Source organism: Eumetopias jubatus, unplaced genomic scaffold, assembly GCF_037043125.1.
Source record: "Eumetopias jubatus isolate StellerSeaLion01/CBP00866 unplaced genomic scaffold, mEumJub1_p1.0 scaffold_12, whole genome shotgun sequence".
In the NCBI taxonomy this organism is placed as follows: Eukaryota; Metazoa; Chordata; class Mammalia; order Carnivora; family Otariidae; genus Eumetopias; species Eumetopias jubatus.
The window spans coordinates 46,223,552-46,243,661 of NW_028274818.1; the positions used below are offsets into that span (position 1 = coordinate 46,223,552).

General features: G+C 35.9%; 1 protein-coding gene across 1 annotated transcript in view; it reads left to right on the forward strand.

Moving 5' to 3' along the window:
- Window positions 1-20,110, forward strand: part of HMCN1 (hemicentin 1) — a 467,830-nt gene that overhangs the window by 84,014 nt on the left and 363,706 nt on the right. The gene's annotated exons all lie outside the window — the stretch shown is intronic.

Sequence of the window (20,110 nt, forward strand, 5' to 3'; positions counted from 1 at the left end):
CGAGTTTGATGTTGCCTGAAATAACTACGGATTTCTGGCAAAGATGCTTATTTTTAGGATGGAAGTTAGACATGGTCTTCCCAGGTGCCATCTCTTGGCTTTGTGGTTTCAGCAAAATCCAGGTCAGGTCTATTGAGCAGTTTGCGTGACTGAGTGCCAGAAAATAGGACCAAAGTAAAATACCCTATTCTGGAAAAATAAACCACCCAAAGGACCTGCTTCTCTTTCCTTATTTCTTTTTATTTCTAAATTAAGAACTAACATTTAAGCAGGAAACATTTTCAACTTAGAATTAAACAATCCAGACTTATAGAAACAAGTACTGAAATTTTCTAGATTCATAGTGCATTCCAGTGTGTTACTATATTTTTATTGCTTTACTAAAATGCTACTCTTTCCATTTTTTTTTCTTCCAAACGTATGTGGGCACTTTGGAACTAATAGCAAGCAGCTACTTGTTTGTTTGATCACCATCATCAATATTTTGTGGTGGGATTGACAGCATGTCTTTGATAGAGATGGGGGTGGATATGGAAATATACTCACTGTGAGGCTTAGTAGCAATATTATCATTAACTCACATATCGTGGGTGCTGGGCTTTACACTTTAATTCTTTTAACAACCCTGGGAAAGTCTATTCTAAAGATGAGGAATCTGAGGCTAAAGGAATTGTTAAGTGGGTTGCCCAAAGTATTGCAGTAAGTGGTTGAGCAGGTTTGGAGCACAGGCAGTCCCTTTCAAACTCCATGTGTTGTAACCACTACACATATTGTCCCAGATGAAAGAGATCTTGTCTCTTCCTGTCCAGTGGCTTTGTTCGCACCACACTTACCTCACGCAGTCTTGTTTGCACTTATTTGGCTCATTTTTATCTCCCTACTAAATTGTATGCTTTTGGGATCAGGGATTGAAAAAAATGGGCGTTCTCAAATTTGTAACCCAGTAAAATACACCCTGTCTGCAAGCTGTGCAATATCTTCTAATAGCAAAGTAATAAACACTTATGTATTAACACTTACTGTGGGCTGAGCTCTGGCTAGATCCTAGGGGTAAATGGACACATACATTAGGTGTAAGCATATTTGGAACTGTAAAGACTTCTGGAATTTTTCATAGGAGAAGAGCTCACTTTTATTGAATGCCTATTTCCTACATTGTTTTATATGCCTTATCCCGTTCAGTTCTAACCAATCTGTCAGAATCTTTCAGATAAAGAAACTGAGACTCTGAGATATTAAATAGCTTGTTACAGCTAGTAAGCAGCAAAGCCAGAATTGGTATTAATGTTTGTTTTATTCCACAGCCTACATTTTTTTCCAAACCTTTTAATTCATCAGAGCAATAGATCTATTTTGTTAAAAAAATCGTACAGAAAACTTTCTGAGTCCATGCCAAAGTTAGGTCTTGCTTCTACATTGTGGCCAAATATAGAGGAAGAAATAAGTGGAACATTAATATCTATTTAAAGCTAATTATTTTATTTTGTTTTATTTTATTTTATGTTTTTAGAGAGAAGAAGTGTGCACATATGTGCGGGCAGAGTGGAGGTGGGTGGGTGGTGGGGGGAGGGCAGAGGGAGAGGCAGAGAGAGAATCTTAAGCAGACTCCATGCCTAGCACAGAGCTTGAGGCAGGGCTGGATCTCACAACCCTCAGATCATAAAAATCAAGAGTCCGAGGCTTAACTGACTAAGCCACCCAGGTGCCCCTATTTAAAGTTAATTATAACAGTTGATATATCCTTGAGAAAAACTGAGTAGAGTTTTATTACTGATTATATTAGCTCTAAATGCAACAGAAGAGAGAAACAAGAACTTGTTCTTAATGTTATTCAGAATCAATAAATACTTACTAAGCATCTACTATGTGTTATGAACTATGCTAGCTGTTTACATAGGTGTTAACCACACAGAAACATTGAGGAAAGGTTATTTCCAAGTCTATTTTATGCACAAAGGTACTGAAGCTAGAGAATTGAATAACTTACCCAAATTCACACGACTAATAATGTAAGAACTGGCATAGAAACACAGGTCATCACTTGAAATACTGTGTTCTATTATTGTGATTCTTTTTAATGCCATCTTTAGAGGATATCCATTGAAAATTTTTAATAAAACTTTATTTTGAAAGAACAAAAGATTTATACAGTGCCTTGTTTTGAATGGCAAGAAAGATATGGTAGCAATTGTTAATTTCTGTCTGTAACTGTGTTTGAAATATTGGACCAGGAATTTTTATACATGTAGCAAGTTTAAGACATTCATGACATTATGTCAGTTCTGTCCAAAGTGAAACATTTGTAATCTCACTCTCAGATTGTCATCTGAATGTTCCTGTTTGTTATTTATGTTACGTTTATTGAAAGTTTATATCTTAGGTAGGAGGTGTATCAACATTCTTAATCTTTGTCAAATCCATTGGCAGGCACATGTATAGTAGTGTTTGGTCAGTTGCTTAGGGGACAAAACCAAACAGCATATTGGTTGTGTTATGTTGGGCTTTGTGGTTTTACAGTTTAGGAAGTCCAGTCCTCATTCTACAACATGCAACCATTTCTGCCCTAAAATTTTTCCTCCTATATGTAACTAGTGGTTTAAAAAAGCATTTGGAGGAAACTAAAGAAATTTAGATTCCAAAACAAAGAAATAATGCCATAATCTAGTCAAGCAGGAATTATTTGGTTTCCACAACAATTAAACATTTTAAAATTATCTTTGGAGAATAGAACTAGTTTGAGTGTGGTTTGGAGGAAAAAACATGGGCTATTATATCAGATAGATCCAGGTTGAAATCTCTGCTCTTTGTTTGTAAAACGGAGATAATAATACCTAGATGCAGGGCTGTTTGCAGGAGAGCACAAGAAAATAAATGTATGTGTATGAACAGTGCCAGACATAAAGCAGATGGCTATCATTATTTCTGAGTACTTCCAACTAAGTTCCTAAACATGTAAAACATGTGGATTTTGAGAATATTCAATATTTAAGACTAAAAACTAAAGAATTTAGAATAGGACTTCTGATTTGAATGTGGTGGTTTAAAGTCACATTATCTTATCTTCTTCATGGAAAGTATCCAAAACAACAAGGTGAATGAGAAACAAACATGTAACCTTTTTTTGTGAAACTAGGAGACTGTAAAACACCAGATCCGCCCCCCCCACCGACCCAGTGCAGTAGGCTGGAGAAATGGGCAAGAGTGGAGACAGAATGCAGCTGCTGCATTAAAGAGGGCTATTTTTGAAGATGAGGGACACACACTGAGGTTCAATGTCTGAGCTCCATTTTTGTACCAGGATTCATTGGTGCATTGGGTGTACCAGCAGAGGGTAGGGGCTTTCTCAGACCCAGTTTGGTTGTCAGCAGTCAAGTAAATGGGCTAAGCACATGAAAATATAGCCATAGTTTCTGCAAACAGCTCTTCTCCATTGCAGCAGAGAAGAGGATCACTGTTTAAGAAAACTGCCACAGCTACTATGTTCATTGGCTGAAGAAATGTAAAAGGCAAATAAATATACAAACTAAATCCTTTATCATGAGAAAAAGTGCTGTTATCCTGGAACATGTCCCTGGACCCCTCCCCTCCCCACATGAACCTCCAGCAAACTGTGGCATAGAAAAAAACATATCAGTTTCAGTACTACAATATAAAAGTAGAAGTAGCCCAAGATCTCTTTAAAAAAAAAAAATTACAGGGAAAAATATGAGGAAATGAAGGGAAAACCAAAAGCTAGGTAAGAAAAGTTTATGAGAAAAAATAAAACAATTTGGCTGTAAAAGAGACAAAAATTATTGAACTTTGTGCTATAAATTTAAAAATTAAACAAAACCTTAAAGAAATAAATGTCTCTGAAGGATTAGTGCAAATCAAAAATACAAGAACTCAGAAGGAGATGGTAGGTAACAATGGAGAGGCTCGAGAAAGAAATGGAAGACAAAAATAAAACCATCATAGAAGTAAAGTAAAGTTGGCAGGAAAATAAGAAAAAACAAACATTGCTGAAAACAGCAAAGATCTAGAGGATGGATGTGAAAAAATTGAGCAAAATGAAATAAATTTTAAAAGTTTAAAAGGATTAAAAATAGTAGCTATAGAAGAAAGGCAAAGAAAATCAAGCATGCACATTACTGGAGTCACTAAAAAAAACAACAAATTATGTGATGAAGGAAATATTGAAAGATACAAACTAAGTGCATTTCTATAAAGAAGGTTTGAGTTTACATGTTGAAAAAGCATATCAAGCCCGATGGAAATTGCCCCAAAGCCGTCAACATGGAAACATACCCAAGTTAAATGGCTTAACATCAGAGGTAGTGAAAGAATTCTTTGGGTGACTAAGAAAGAAGTCACATGTAGAAGAAAAAGATTAATGTGACTTTAAACTGCTCTGTAACATATTCAATGCTAGAAGATAGTGGAACAACATCTACAAAATCTCGAGGAAGAGGGTGACTTAAGAATTTTATAACCAGCAAAAATGTTAAAGTACAAAAGCAGTAGTAAACAATTTTGAACATGGATAACTTAGGGAATATTGTTCCCCTGAAACATCTTCAGGAATTTTTTAGAAGATGATCTGTAGTCCTCCGGGAGATGTATGAAAACACTACAGCAAGAGTACTAGCCATGAGCCCTGGATCCATGTAACTCTTTTACTAAGAGTAAAACAAATGTGGGCATGAGGGCAACAGAAGAGACTATAATGTTAGTTGTGCTGACAGTAGAAATAATAAAACTTACAAAACTGGGACAATAGAAGGCAAGAAAATGGCAGTTAAAATAAGTACATTTATTTCAAATGCACATTAAAAGCAAGCTAAAGTTGTGCTGCATGGCTTAGTTGGTTAAGCTTCTGACTCTTGGTTTCAACTCAGGTCATGGGTCGTGAGATTGAGCCTCATGTCAGGCTCTGCGCTGAGCATGGAGCCTGCTTAAGATTCTCTCTCTCCCTATCCCTCTGCCCCTTCCTCCCCCTCCTAAAAATATAAATAAATAAATAAATAAATAAATAAATAAATAAATAAATAAATTTTTAAAAAAGCAAGCTAAGGTCATGGTCTTGATGATAAAAGGCAGTATTTGTTATAAGTCAAATTAACTTTAAATGAGTCAAAAAGAACACTTTATAATGTTGATCAAGACAAAATAATACTTTATAAAGGATTGAAACATTCACAATGAAAATATAACAGAGAAATATATCTCCATACCACTGAGAGAACAAAAGGGTATTAGAAGAATTAATAGCCACTTAGCGTAAGGAATCTTAATTTTCTTCCATAGTTCTTAACAGATCAAGTAGACAAAAATATGTAAATCTGTAAGACCTAGACAACATAATTAATAAGGTGGATCTAATTGATATTCAAAACTGAAAACAGGGGCGCCTGGGTGGCTCAGTTGTTAAGCGTCTGCCTTCGGCTCTGGTCATGATCCCAGGGTCCTGGGATCGAGCCCTGCATCGGGCTCCCTGCTCAGCGGGAAGCCTGCTTCTCCCTCTCCTACTCTCCTGCTTGTGTTCCCTTGTCAAATAAATAAATAAAATCTTTAAAAAAAATAAAATAAAACTGAAAACAGAGAATACATCTTCTTAAGTGACCATGGAATGTTAACAGAAACCAAACATTCACAGTACCACAAAGAAAACTGCACTAATCACAATGCATCAAAACTAACTCAATAAAAATAATAAGAGAAGAAAATTTAAAACTATACTTCATCAAATTTAAAAATCTCTTAAAGTCATGTCTGAGAGGAAATCTAAACTAGAATGGTTACAATCAGAAAATAAATATAATGGAAACACAGCATACTAGAATCTGTAGTATGCCGATAAAACAAATCCCAGAAGAAAAAGTATAGATTTACTACTTTGAGTAGTATGTTGGGAAGTTAGAAAACAACAACAACAGCAAAATCAATCCATGGAAAGCAAAATGAAATAATCAATACACATGAAAGCAGAAATAAATGAATTAGATAAGAGATGAATAGAAGTACTTCTTTGGGAAAAGTAAAATGTCAGCTAATGAAACAAAAAATGTAGAGTGTACAAATATATAGAAAGGTTAATAGGGAAAATCACTTCAAAATGCTGGAAATTGAAGCCATGAGAGATTTTGTTTTCCAAACTCTAGGTGAATAATTTTTAAAAAGTGAATAAAGTAGTTGAATTTCTAGAGAGAGATAATTATCTAAAAGACTCTAAATGTACAGAAAACAAAACCAGACAAATTAACTGGGAATGGGGGTGGTTGGGGCAGAGAAATCTACTCCCCACACGCATCATCCACTGGCTCTGATGGTTTCACAGAAGAATTCTACCAGACCCTTAAAAACCCGATAATGTTAATGGTATTTAAAGTGTTCCAAAGAGCAGGAAAAGAAAACTTAACAATATTTAAAATGGTGCTAGCATGATATTGACGTCAAAATTAATACAGATTGTACTTAAAAGAAAACTTTAGATCATTCATATTCATGTTCATGCAAATCTCAGGGTTGTGAGATTGAGCCCTCCCTCCGCCTCAGTACTCATCCTGGAGTGGGCTTCAGATTCTCTCTCTTTCCCTCTCCTTTCTCCTCTGCTTCTCTCTGCTCTTTCTCTGTCTCTCTCTAAAATAAACAAACCTTTTTCTTAAAAAAATCATCCTGATTAAAGAGGTTTATTTCAGGGAGATAATGATTCAGTAAATAAAAGGAAATTTGATGTGGAGAATAAAGGCAAAAGAAAAAAAAAACTTTTTTACAACTTAAAGCCCGTTGACAAGTACTTGAGACAGGCAGAGTGACCTTCCTCGAGGAGTTTAGCTGCCTGAATGTTAATACTTAGCTAGAGGCAAAAGGCAACCTTAGCTAGACATTATCCCAACCTCCAGGATCCTGTAAAAATCCCTTTGGAAACTTCTTTATCGCTACCTCACCAACATATATGTTAGCAGTCATCCTCCAAGCATATGGCCTACTGATAAACACCTGAAGGGTCTGCTGACTCACGTTCTGCATTGACCATTTGCTCCTGAACCCCAACATTTCACATCAAATCTATTAACATTACATTTAAGGAGCAGAGCACATGTTTATATTCATACTTGTGAAAAGGCAACAAAACTTAATGTTCAGACTTAAGAAAAAGGAAAACCTCTAGTACAATTGGAAATCGGTATTTTTCTTTACCTGGTAAAATGTATCTATTTCAGTCCCAAATCCAGTATGATCCTTAATGGGGAAACATTAGAAATATTCTTGTTAATCTCAGAAATAGACAATGATGTCCATTATTACCACTATTATTTAACATTGTTCTGTTATATATAATTTAACATTATATTAACATTACTACTATTATTTAGCATTGTTCTGGAGTACTCACTAATACAATTAGATAGGAGAAAAAAATCAGAGATATAAAAATGAGAAAACATTTGCAGCTTATGTTTGTGTCCCTACAAAACCAAAAGAATCAGCTGAAAATTATTTTTTTATTTTTATTTTTCTAAAGATTTTATTTATCTGACAGAGAGACACAGCGAGAGAGGGAACACAAGAGGGGGAGTGGGAGAGGGAGAAGCAGGCTTCCCGCCGAGCAGGGAGCCCGATGCAGGGCTCGATCCCAGGAACCTGAGATCATGACCTGAGCCGAAGGCAGACACTTAACGACTGAGCCACCCAGGTGCCTCTCAGCTGAAAATTCTTACAAAGAGTTAAAAAATCCCAAACAGCAGTGAAAGAAAAAATTAATCACAAAATCAATGACTTCTATATATACAGAGTTACAGCCATTAGGAGACCCAATGAAAGAAAACTTGTATTCAACATAAAAATATATATAAAATAGCATTAAGCTTAACAAGAAATGTGCAACCTTCTATATAGAAAAAAGAAAAAAAACTTTTTAAAGGCTTCTAATGTTCCCAAAAGAATACTTTAATATTTAGAATAATATACCATGGGAAGCCTTAGAATCTTGTCAGTTTCTCCTGATTCATTTTATAAATTTTTTAAAAATTTTATTTTATTATGTTATGTTAGTCCTCATACATTACATCATTAATTTTTGATGTAGTGTTCTATGATTCACATTTTGCATATAACACCCAGTGCTCCATTCAATACATGCTCTCTTTAATACCCATCACCAGCCTAACCCATCCCCTCACCCCTCTCCCCTCTAAAACCTTCAGTTTGTTTCTCAGAGTCCATAGTCTCTCATGGTTCGTCTACCCCTCTGATTTCCCCGCTTCATTTTTCCCTTCCTACTTTTTTTTTTTTTTAACATATAATGTATTATTTGTTTCAGAGGTACAGGTCTGTGATTCATCAGTCTTACACAATTCACAGCACTCACCATAGCACATACCCTCCCCGGTGTCCATCACCCAGCCACCCCCTCCCTCTCACCCCCCACCATTCCAGCAACCCTCAGTTTGTTTCCTGAGATTAAGAATTCCTCATATCAGTCAGATCATATGATACTTATCTTTCTCCGATTGACTTATTTCGCTTAGCATAATACCCTCTAGTTCCATCCAATTTGATTTCGTGGGGTTTTTTTGATGGCTGCATAATATTCCGTGTGTGTGTGTGTGTGTGTGTGTGTGTGTGTGTGTGTGTGTGTGTGTGTATACATACCACATCTTCTTTATCCATTCATCGGTTGATGGACATCCTGGCTCTTTCCATACGTTGGCTATTGTGGACATTGCTGCCATAAACATTGGGGTGCATGTACCCCTTTGGATCACTACATTTTTATCCTTGGGGTAAATACCCAGGAGTGCAATTGCTGGGTGATAGGGTAGCTCTATTTTCAATTTTTTGAGGAACCTCCATGCTGTTTTCCAGAGTGGCTGCCCCAGCTTGCATTCCCACCAACAGTGTAGGAGGGTTTCCCTTTCTCGCATCCCCGCCAACATCTGTCGTTTCCTGACTTGTTAATTTTAGCCATTCTCACTGGTGTGGGGTGGTATCTCATTGAGGTTTTGATTTGGATTTCCCTGATGCCGAGTGATGTTGAGCACTTTTTCATGTGTCTTTTGGCCATTTGGATGTCTTCTTTGGAGAAATGTCTGTTCATGTCTTCTGTCCATTTCTTGATTGGATCATTTGTTCTTCGGGTGTTGAGTTTCATAAGTTCTTTATAGATTTTAGATACTGGCTCTTTATCTGATATGTCATTTGCAAATATCTTCTCCCATTCTGTCGGTTGTCTTTTGGTTTTGTGGACTGTTTCTTTTGCTGTGCAAAAGCTTTTTATCTTGATGAAGTCCCAATAGTTCATTTTTGCCCTTGCTTCCTTTGCCTTTGGCGATGTGTCTAGGAAGAAGTTCCTGTGGCTGAGGTCGAAGAGGTTGCTGCCTGTGTTCTCCTTTAGGACTTTGATGGACTCCTGTCTCACATTTAGATCTTTCAACCATTTTGAGTCTATTTTTGTGTGTGGTGTAAGGAAATGGTCCAGTTTCATTCTTCGGCATGTGGCTGTCCAATTTTCCCAACACCATTTGTTGAAGAGACTGTCTTTTTTCCGTTGGACATTCTTTCCTGCTTTGTCAAAGATTAGTTGACCATAGGGTTGAGGGTCCATTTCTGGGCTCTCTATTCTGTTCCATTGATCTATGTGTCTGTTTTTGTGCCAGTACCATACTGTCTTGATGATGACAGCTTTGTAATAGAGCTGGAAGTCTGGAGTTGTGATGCTGCCAGCTTTGCTTTTCTTTTTCAACATTCCTCTGTCTATTCGGGGTCTTTTCTGGTTCCATACAAATTTTAGGATTATTTGTTCCATTTCTTTGAAAAAAGTGGATGGTATTTTGATAGGGATTGCATTAAATGTGTAGATTGCTCTAGGTAGCACTGACATCTTCACAATATTTGCTCATTGTGCACGGAACATTTTTCCATTTCTTTGTGTCTTCCTCAATTTCTTTCATGAGTATTCTATAGTTTTCTGAGTACAGATTCTTTGCCTCTTTGGTTAGATTTATTCCTAGGTATTTTATGGTTTTGGGTGTTATTGTAAATGGGACCGACTCCTTAATTTCTCTTTCTTCTGTCTTGTTGTTGGTGTATAGAAATGCCACTGATTTGCATTGATTTTATATCCTGCCACTTTACTCATTTTATAAATTTATGTGACAATCACAAAAACACAGGATAGTTTGGAACCTAGATAGACTGATCTAGAGTTGATAATGGAAAAATATACAAGCACAAATAGCCAGAAAATTCAGCAAAAGGAGAGCAATGAATGGAATTAGCCCCACCAGAGATTAAAACTTATTAGACCTCAAGTATTAAGACAGTTTGGTTCTGGGCATGGGAAGGAGAAATCAATGGAAAAAATATAGAGTACATATGTGAATTGCAGTGCATATATCAATGGGGAAAAATAGATTTTTCAATAAATAATGATGAGCCAACAGGGTAGCCATCTGGAAAAAAATGGATCCATACCTCATAGCTTATACCAGAAGAAACTTCAAATGGTTTGTGGATGTAAATGTAAAAACATAAACCATAAAAGTAATAGAAGACATCATGGGAGAATTCTATATAACTTCAACATGAAAAAGCTTTCCCAACTATGATAAAAACCAGGAACCATAAGAAAAGGAGTAATAAATTTTACTTACTATATAAAAGAAAACTTTCTACGTGGTCAAAATTGCTTATAAGAAACATCAAACTAGAAAAAACATAATTTAATAACGTATAAAGAGTTCTACAGATTGACACAAAAATGCCAACAGCTCAATATAAAAATGGATGAAGTATATGGACATTTGTTTTATACAACGAAAATGAGAGTTCTTCCCTAGGTAATGTAATATTAAGCAGCTGCTCTCCCCATTTTTTGTCTCAGTACCTTGCTTATTTCCATCTTTGTACTTATTCCAACCTATTGCTATTTTTTTTGTTGGCTTGTTTGTTTTATTCTCCCTTTTCTCTCTAAGATTGTGAATTCCTTGGGGAAAGGAATCATGTCTGTCTCCTCCACAGTTGGTTCCCTTGTGCCAGGCACAGTGCTGCCAGATATTAGGTGCTTAATAATCCGTTCTGTTCGATTTCAGTCTGTTCTGTTTGTTCTTCAGAAAAACGCCTTCTACACATTCTTCCTTATGACCTGTGCCAAACATATTCAGCTGTTGTTTTTTTTTTTATAGTAGACTCAGTAGATGGGTTGAAATTTATAGAATTCAAAAGAAGTTACATAAATTCACCTAGTACAGCTACATATTAGGCTTTCAATGGTTAGTTTCAAGCACAGGGCATGGTTACCTAGTAGGGACTTAAAAATTATTTGTTGAGTTAAAAAATGTTAGAAGAAGAGTATTTGCCAGAAGAGATCTTAAATTTTTGTCAGGTTATTCTTTGGCAGACTGTATCTTTCATTAATAACTTCTTTAGAGTATAATTCAACTTCAGTTGCTTTGAATGTTCTTCAATTAATTCATCCCTTTGACATTATTGATTTCATTATGATGAGATTCATATACATCATTAGAGATAATGTATGTATGACTTCAGAGTTTTATTAATATTCACTATATCCCTAGTGTTTTTTTTTAGGACTAAGTGCCACAATTGTTTTATTTTAAGAGATTTTGTAATATTTAGTATTTTCTTTTTCTTACATATTTTTCAGATAGTCCATACTAATATTTTCCAATTTCTCTAGACATCACACTTCCTTTTCATTTGCTTTTATTACTTAATTACTTAAATAATAATTACTTAAATATTCACCCTTTCTAAAATTGGTCATTTCTATGATATCTGTGTGTTTCTGTTTGGAAATTTATTATAAACACATGTATACATACAAATGTTTATATTTTTTCTGTCTTGCACATTAAACTACAGATTCTTGAAGATAGACTAATTCCTCTATATTTGCTATAGTGACTATTTTAAGGTAATGATTTGTATATACTGTTCAAAATCGTTGTCTGTGTATTTCTGTAATATCACCATTATCAAACAGTGAGGGTCACCATTCAAGGGATGGAGATTCAAAATGTCACAGTCACTGTCATCAGAGCCATTATAATCTAGCTTGGGAGACAATATGCATTATTGTCTGTAGATATATACATTAATTAAATTAATGTAGCTATCTACTGCTGCACAGAAATTTATTCCAAAACTTAGTGTTGTAACAGAAACAACATTTTTTATATCATACTTTGTTGAGTTGGAATCCCAGCGCGCCTTAGCTAGGTCCTCTGACTTAGGGTCTCTTGCAAGTCTGCCGTTAAGGTACTGGTTTGTTTGTAGTCATTGCATGGCTTGACTGGAGAAGAGTCCACTTAGTTACTGACATGGTTTTTGGATTCAGTTTCTCATGAGCTTTTGGACAGAGAAGGCCTTCAGGTCCTTCATGGCTGTTGGCCAGAGACTGCCCTCAGTTCCTTGCCATGTGAGCCTCTCTCTGGGAAAATAGGGTAGTGCACATGGGTAATTTCCATCAAAGAGCAAGAGAGGGCATGCAAGACAGAAGCCATAGTCTCATTGTAACCTAATTTTAGTAGTGATAGCCCATCACTCTTGCACTATTCTCTTCATTAGAAGAAAGTCATTAGGTTCAGCCCATACTCAGAGAGGGGATTGATTACACAAGGGTATGAATATCAACTGGTGGGCATCATTGTAGGCCATTTTAGAAAATGCCTACCACATCTTGTAAGTAAGCAGTTAAGACATGTCATGAAAAGAATTCAGAGGAGGGTGCCTGGGTGGCTCAGTCGTTAAGTGTCTGCCTTCGGCTCAGGTCATGATCCCAAGGTCCTGGGATCGAGTCCCACATTGGGCTCCCTGCTCAGTGGGAAGCCTACTTCTCCCTCTCCCACTCCCCCTGCTTGTGTTCCTGCTCTCGCTGTGTCTCTCTGTCAAATAAATAAATAAAATCTTTAAAAAAAAAAAGAATTCAGAGGAATGATCTCTAAGGGTTCAGACATTGAAGAAGGTGTTTTTAAAAAAGTTGAGACCTGAGTTAAATCTTGAAGAAAAGTTTGACAAGGGGGGAAACAAACTTTTATATAGAAAAAATATAAAGTAAGGTATAGAGGTGGAAATTTTTCTAGATTACTTTGGGAACAGAGAATAGGTAGTATAACTTGACAGTAGTATTTTTATGTAAAACATTAGTGATCCTAAATCAGAAAACTATTTTCTCTTTTTGGTAAATGCTGCTTTTATCTCAACTTTGTTTGGGGTATTAATGGTTTTAAGTATCAGAGAAGTAGAAATTAAAGATTAAGCATATTTCTGAAATACTTTTTATCATGAAATTTTAAATTCTGAAATGTATTTAATGACAGATATGGGAAATGATGTGCTACTGTCTCCAAAGGCAAGAAAGTAGAGGTTTAGTCACCTAAAAACTCATTTAAATAAAAGTTTGACTTTTTCATCTTATGAAAAGGAAAAACAAAGTTTTGTAGGAGGCATGGCTTCGAATAAGAATGTACTTTACTGGGCGCCTGGGTGGCTCAGTCAGTTAAGCGTCTGCCTTCGGCTCAGGTCATGATCCCAGGGTCCTGGGCTCGAGTCCCACATCGGGCTCCCTGCTCTGTGGGGAGCCTGCTTCTCCCTCTCCCTCTGCCTGCTTCTCTGCCTACTTGTGTTCTCTATCTCTCTGTCAAATAAATAAATAAAATAAAAAAAAAAAGAATGTACTTTACTAAAAAAAAAATCTTAAAAAGAATGTACTTTACTTACTAATCTTTTTTTGAGATGGAAATGCAAATTCATTAAATCAGCTTAAAGTGATAGGCACAAGAAAAGTATCATTTTTTTTTTCTAAACTCCCAGATTGAAGTTGCTCTTTGCATTATAGTAGATGTTTACTTAACCAGGCATGGTCCTAGCATAATGTCTTTGATGTTGTCACAAAAGTTACTGGTAGTAGTGACAGTAGCAACAGCAGAGTTAGCCTGTTTAATCTATTCCAGGCATCACACCATGCATGCTGTCCTCATTAAACTCTCACGACAGCTCTGGTGTAAGTATGATTATTATTCTCATTTTATAGATGAGGAAACTGAAAGCCACTGAGATTAAGGAGCTTGACAAAAACCAGACCAAACCCGACCAAAAACAAATATATGGCAGAGCCTTGATTCTAACCCAACTAGTTTTGATTCTAGTGCTAGAACTCTTAACCAAAGCAGTAGACTGCCTCTTAAGACCAACATTTAGTAAATATGGGCCATGTAAATGAACAATTTCAAATCAAATGACACTTTCATCTGGTCTATGTAGACTTTCTGGTGGGATCTGGATCAGCACCAATCCAAGCACTATTAATCAGTGTGGTTGGGAACTTTAGTTGGACAAATCTCCCTTTCAGTGTCTCTGCTAATTGTTATTAATGGATGCCTGTAAAACACATGTTAATTATTGCATTTTGGTTTGAGTACAGACTGTACAACAAAGAAACAACCCCTGCCTTTTGGAGTTCAGGTTTTAAAGAGAAGGCTTGATATAATCAGTTAACAAGAATGCTCTTCAAAGTGAAGTAGAGAAGCATGGGAACTTGGAGCCCAGGTATTGAAACCCTGTGGTGATAAGAAAGGACTGATCACCATGATACCTGAAAAATGCAACAGAATGTCTCTTGCTCCTTGTCTGTAGTTTTTGGAAAGTACTGGATATGTGACACAGCCTTTTGGTATCTGTAGGGACACGTATGCCTGGCCTTGCAATTGCAGCAGTGTGTTGGTGACCTGGGAAGAGAGGGAGTGGAATGGCTGCTATGTAGATGCCTTCCCAATACCAAGCATGGGCACCGGGTGCAGGTTTGTTTTGGGTTGAAAATAACGTTTGGAGAAGATTCACACTGGAACAAAGTAATTAACTTCATCAACCTTAATGAGACTGTGGTAGCTTTCAAATAGGGGAAACTTTTAGCCACCAACTAAGGTAAACACTTTGAACTTCATATTAGGAGAGGTATTTACATTTAAAATGGATACTCACATTGATGATTCAGTTTCACATTCAACATTTACAGTTATACTGAATATTTTGTATTTTTGATATTTCTCCTCCTCTGAAGCAAAAAAGCAAGACAGATACACATCATTGCAAGAGTATGTAGAGAAAATAAAAATCAATAATAATAATAATAATAATAGAACCGAAATATGACTGTGGTTGAATTTCAGTGTTACAAGTTTGTAGAGTGTCTTATTTCATTCAATCAAAAGGAATTCTTTGTATATTCAATAAAGACTAACAGTAGGAAGATGACATTGCCAAGAGTCGTGCATTTAAAAGAAAGATGGAAGTTTGAAGTGAGAGAATTGAAAACGAATACTGGATCCAGACAATGACTGTTTTGATTATTCTAAATATTTTACCTTCTTCAAATATTTCACTTCACAACAGTAACAGATAATGTCCCAAATCAGTGCTTTCCTTGTTACCTTGCCTAATGCTGAGAAATATTTTTGTGCCTTTTTCCAGAGACCATTATAAACCAATTAAGATCCACAAATTCATGAATACAACCAAAATTCATGAGTAAAACCTCAAGCTTGTATGTGATGGAGTGAAATTTTTCTCTCTTTAAATAATGGGTACACTAATTTGAAAATTTTTTGATGAAAGAAAATAGTTCTCATTATTCCACTTACGCCGAATGTCAATTTTTACTCTGGTGTGACCTTTCAGAATTTGTCCTTATGCATAGCTGTTTCTATAGTTGCAATCCAAGTATATATATTTTTTGTTTTGCCTCTCTTTATTTAGTGTTACATGATAAGCTGTTACTTGTGTTTCTACATAGAACAATAGTTAATGGCTACCCGATATTTTTTAGAGATTTATATGTTTCTAAACATTTTTCTATTTTGACATTATTTGTCGATATCTTACTTAGGTCTGTGTCTTTTTATTCTCAGTGAATTACAACAAAAAGGGAAATGACTTTATCAGAAGATACTTTTAAGACTTATACCTAAAATGCATATAACTATAGTACATTTCACAAAAGTGGTAACCACTTATAATCTTACCAAAGGTATACATATTCCAGGTTATGTTACAGTTTGAGTGATAATCTTAAAAAAAAATCCTTCTCTTTCTTACAAGGTACTTTAAGTTGGTTCAAGTTTCTCTCTTTCACTATAACTAAATATGAACATTTGCTTCTGGTCTAATTTCTTTGTTTTTCTTCTCTTAATGAATTTCCTTTTTATGTAGTGATTGATGCTTTTTTTTGGTGCAAATTTGAATGATCTCTTTAGATAGTATAGGTTTTAATCTATTTTAATTGACGACATAAATGTTGCCAAATCTGGCTTTATTTATTTTTTTCAATTTTAATATTCATTTGATTTTTTTGTTTGTTTTTATTGAAGTATAATTGACACACAGCATATGTTAGTTTTGGATGTACATAGTGATTTGACCACTCTATATGTTATTCTGTGCTCACCGCAAATGTAATTAATTTTCATTTGATTTCTATATATTCATATCTGTCAGTATTTCCCCTTGTGATTTTTTTCTGTTCCTTTGAAAAGGAGAATGTTATTCTTCTGTATATCAGATTTATATTCTAATTTGGATTCAGTTAAAATAATTATAATGGTTATATTGAACCATTTAAGCCTATTGGAGTTTACTATATTCTATAAAATATGAATTAAAGTTAAATATTTTTTAAAATAATCCTATTTTATGTATCTTGTCTTCAGATACTAGCTTGTATGTAGATTATTAATTCTTTTCCAGTTACTATATATTCATTTATATACCAGCAGTTCTGTCTTCTTAGTTATTGATGCTTGTGATGTCCTTTATTTTCTTATCAGTTTTCATTAATATAATTGCCCATGTGCTGTTCAAAATAAATTTAAGAATATTGTTGCTAGGTATTCTAAAACACACATAAACAAAAAAACCTTTTTTGAGATTTTTTTAATGTATTAAATCCATAAATTGTCAGAATGCATATATTTAAACATGTAGCTTTCTTTTATATAACAATGGTCTTTTTTCATAAAAAAATCTTTTATATTCCTCAATAAGGAGTACTACTTAATTCAATGTCTTTTTCTTTTTAAAGATTTTATTTGTTTATTTGACAGAGAAAGACACAGCGAGAGAGGGAACACAAGCAGGGGGGGTGGGAGAGGGAGAAGCAGGCTCTCCGCTGAGCGGGGAGCCCGATGTGGGACTCGATCCCAGGACCCTAGGCCCATGACCTGAGCCTAAGGCAGACACTTAACGACTGAGCCACCCAGGCGCCCCACAGTGTCTTGATAAACCTGGAACACTTATACTCTTGCTGGGATTGTAAATGAATAGTTAGTTCCTCATTTAACCTTCCTAAGTCTGGCTTATGTGTGTCTCTTCTAGCCAGTTGGAGGCATCATTATACGAATTGTATAATTTGGTTGCGTCCATGCACAAGTTAAATGCTCTGGTATTTACATTTAAAACTGGCATTGTACAAAATAAGTATGGATGGTAAAATCCATGCTAATAGTTTAAACTAGAGTTCAGAGAATTGCAGGGAGGAGATGAAGATCCTTCAGGCATGCCGCCAGGAGGGAGCACCCGCAGGCACCAGGATACCTGTGAGCCAAGTGCAGACTCATGCTGGCCCTTAAGATCCTGCCTCAGGTGCCAAGCTGAGCTCAGCATCTGGCCAGATGGGCTGTGGGATTGCTCTTCCTGCCAGGTGTGGGAGGGACAAGCATTGTGCTTCAGCCTGGGGCGGGGTCTGGTCACCTGAACCCGACAGCTTTTCCTATGGCCCCAATCTTTGGCAGACAGGCGACCCCCAGGGATCTTTAAACCTTGGCACTGAGACATGCTTAGTACCTGTGTTGGGAGTGTATAGAAGGTTTGCCCCTGCTGAGACATGGCTTTTGGTGGCCAGGGCTCCCAACCCTCCCCATCCTCACATCCATGTCCCTGCTGGGGTGGATGGTGGACAGTGACAGCTGTAGAAGCAGGACCAGGGTAGGGCCTGCAGGGTTGAGAGGGGGCTGTGAACCTGTCCTCAGAAGTAGTGGCAAGCAGGACCACACATGAGCCAAGCCTCCAAGCGCAGACTGAATGTTCCATTGTCCCATTGAGCTTCACTTATGAAACACAAATTCAGAGATAAAATTATTTCAAGACAGTTGACTGCAAAGCATTCTCAACGGAGCAGGGGCCTCTGAGAGCAGGGCCATGTACAACTGCTCTGGTCTTAAGTCCATGCAGTCAGCCCTTTAATTTGAAAGACACACCCAGACATTTCGGATTCTGCTATGTCTCTCTCTCTCTCTCTCTCTTTTTTTAAATTTTTTAAAGATTTCATTTATTTATTTGTCAGAGAGAGAGCGCGAGCACACAAGCAGGGAGAGTGGCAGGCAGAGACAGAGGGAGAAGCAGGCTCCCCGCTGAGCAGGGGGCCCAATTCGGGGCTCAATGTGGGACTCGATCCCAGGACCCCAGGATCATGACCTGAGCTGAAGGCAGACGCTTAACCAACTGAGGCACCCAGGTGCCCCTCTGCTATGTCTCTTTAAATGTATTTGCTTGCTTGTGCTTTTTCCTGCAAATTTGAACTATTTGTTAAATGAATGAATGCAACTATTTAGGGGAAACCATATAAGTAATATCACATATATACAGACACATAAATGCATCTATCATATTTTTATCAATATCTCTGATTTCCATATTTTTGCCAATAAAGTGTTGCTTCATAAACATGATTTTGGATCTCTGAATTATATTTTCCCTGAAAACATGATCAAAGGACTGCATACATTTGTTTAGTTGTAGAAACAATCAGGGCTGAAATTAAGTCTCTTCTCTTAATGTGTGGAAATTTTCACAATATTAGTGATTCATTTCTAAGGACTAGTAAATGTATTGTTTCCTTCAACAACATTTTACTCCTTTTATAATTTTTCTTTATCCTTCACTGATGTCTAGATTTATTTGAAAGACCATTAATGCTAAAGAATTGTCTAAGAGAACAATTTGAAATGAATTCTAATTTTATCTTAAAATTAAAAACACATTTCCTTATAAGAATATCATTTTTTAAATTTTAAAATGTTATTGTACATAGTATTCATTTTCTTCTTGTTTGCTTTCAGAGTACCATGATCACACTGGAAAGCTTGTTAAATAAATTTTATTATTATATTAATTAAATTTTATTAAATAGCATGACAAAATATTATATGTTTTCTTATTTGAGTATACCTTATCAATGCATGGATGTATTTTGGGGTTAAAATGCCATTTTTTTAAATTTAGGATTTCAGGTAAAACTAAGAGTTTGAACTTTGTTGGCCATTAAAATTCCCACGGCTGTTTTTGTAAGAGTGCTTGCTGCAGCTCAGGCTAACGTCCAGTGTAAGCAATGATATCCTTCCTACTTAATATACCTCAAAGTCCTGTGTCAATTATTACAGCATTCTTCTTTGCTTCCTGTTCTAAAGAGCTGTGTAACATTGCTGAATTCATGTTCATGATTTTTTCTGTATCCTGTTCAGCAGCAGGCCAAGTGAAATGACCCTTGCATTTTACAAATATTATCTGCCATTTCGTTAAGTGCATACATTTAAGGTTATCGTACAACTCATTGTTAAAGGAATAATCTCTTTGGATAGTGGAGCAGAATGCTATTTAATCAACATGAGATAACATGCTAGGCATGAATTCACCATTGGCCTGGATTTTATAAAACACACCAAATACATCACTTCATGTCAAAACAATCATTAAGGGCCTTTAAGTGGTCTTGAAAATTACCTATTCTCATGTGAGTAGGAATGTACTCAATTAAATGAGTCCTGAAATATACTTGGCATTAGCTTAGTTCAAAGTCAGGAAACAGTTCTGTTTTCATGGATTAGATGCAGATCATTTAAAAATGGTGCTGGACAGCAACATTATAATTGAATGAGGATAGGGAAATCTGGAAAGAGTGTATTGTGGATTAAAGTGAAAACAGTAAAAGTAAATATAGTTATTAATCTGCTTTTCTGTAGCATCCCAAAGCAGGAAACAAAATTTATTAGTTTTCATTTAGATAACTTCAGTGCTTTGAATATGTCTGTTTGCTAGCAACTTTGCACATAGAAGACAT